The sequence below is a fragment of the Anoplophora glabripennis genome, unplaced genomic scaffold (assembly GCF_000390285.2).
Source record: "Anoplophora glabripennis isolate ALB-LARVAE unplaced genomic scaffold, Agla_2.0 scaffold435, whole genome shotgun sequence".
Lineage (NCBI taxonomy): Eukaryota > Metazoa > Arthropoda > Insecta > Coleoptera > Cerambycidae > Anoplophora > Anoplophora glabripennis.
In genome coordinates this window covers 428,906-430,346 of record NW_019416798.1, presented here as the reverse complement: position 1 = coordinate 430,346, position 1,441 = coordinate 428,906, and the positions used below count along the sequence as shown (strand labels likewise).

The following is a 1,441-nucleotide window of genomic DNA, read 5'->3' as shown; positions in this document are numbered from 1 at the left end:
TAATACGGTAATTTGGTCTCCTTTATATTTTAAATATATAAACAGAATTGAGTTTGTTCAAATCAAATTTATTAATAATGTTAATTATAGATTTAATCGCGAATTGTTACACGTTCCATATAAGAACTCTCTTAATGTACATAAATTGCTTAGTTTAGAAGAGCGTAGACAATTTTTTGATTGTGTTTTGTTATATAAAATTGTTCATGGATATTTTGATACAGATATTTTGTCTCTGTTAAATTTTTTAGCCCCGGTGTATGCTAACCGTCAGTTCTCGGTTTTCTATGTTCAACTCTCGCATAGTAATTATAATTTAAATTCACCGTTTCATAGAATTCCAAGATATTTTAATAGCAATCTATGTCAACTAGTTGATATCTTTAATATTTCTTTGAATAGATATAAAACCTCTGTGAGGAAGTGTATAATTTCTTATAGGTAATTTTTTTTGTCTCTTTTTGTATTGTCACATTAGTTAGATTATGTTTATACTGTACTTTATCACCTTGTTTTTTGTTACTTGTTTAGTGTTACCCTGTTATTGGGATTTTTAATCCTGTTGGGTTTCCTACTTCTTAAATAAATAAATAAATAAATAAATAAATAAATAAATAAATATGTTTGGGAACTGTTTTCAAAAGGTAACAAATATAATTTAGTATTTAGAAGTGGCATTTTCAGTCCATAAAATAATTTTTCTGTATACTTGTAATAACTGACAAAGTAATGTAATAGTACAGTTTTTATGAAATAAGGATATACTTAGTCAATACCCAACATAAATCTTTAATAAAAATTGTTGAATATCTATTAAATACAGGTAAACGACAGAAAATGTATTCATAAATTAATGTTGATAATGTTATGGTATTTCAGGTTAAATTTTTTTAGAAGAATGAGAAATTTGAATTTGGAGTAGATACGATAGATTTCTTTCATCAAATAAAAGATTTGCGAACAGTTAAAAAGGAATAACTTCATGAATCAGTCAAGTTTGTATGTAATAAAATGTCAATGTTGGTAGCTATTTATAATCAAGAAACCATCAGCATTGTAGATAGGGGCTAATGGCGAGGGTGGCGGTCAAGGAACTACTCACAGCTCCGCAGGCTGCGGGTTGCGAATGCAAGGGGCTCATTAAAGACTTATGTACTTAAACGTTATATTGTGAGTAATATTTTGTTTTTAAAAAAATATATAGTATATAATTTTTTTGTAGGTAAAAAATATGTCGACTTGGAGTGTTGTCAGAAATCCCCCAAGGATGTCTCGTATAACCATCGTAAATGTTAGAGATAAAATTCATTATATATAATGGGTTAAAATTTCAATGTTATAAAGTTAAATTGAGGATATTAATAAAATAAAGACAAATAAAATGTAGTTCAATGCCACATTTTTTAACAAAATAGAGTGGTGAAAGCCAGTTAAATTGTGT

General features: G+C 27.2%; 1 long non-coding RNA gene across 1 annotated transcript; it reads left to right on the top strand.

Annotated features, from left to right (window-relative positions):
- Positions 1-829: 829 nt before the first annotated feature.
- Positions 830-1,172, top strand: LOC108913093. The gene is made up of 2 exons (XR_001964606.1): positions 830-999; positions 1,053-1,172. It is a non-coding gene; the product is annotated as an uncharacterized LOC108913093 (long non-coding RNA).
- The last annotated feature ends 269 nt before the right edge of the window (positions 1,173-1,441 follow it).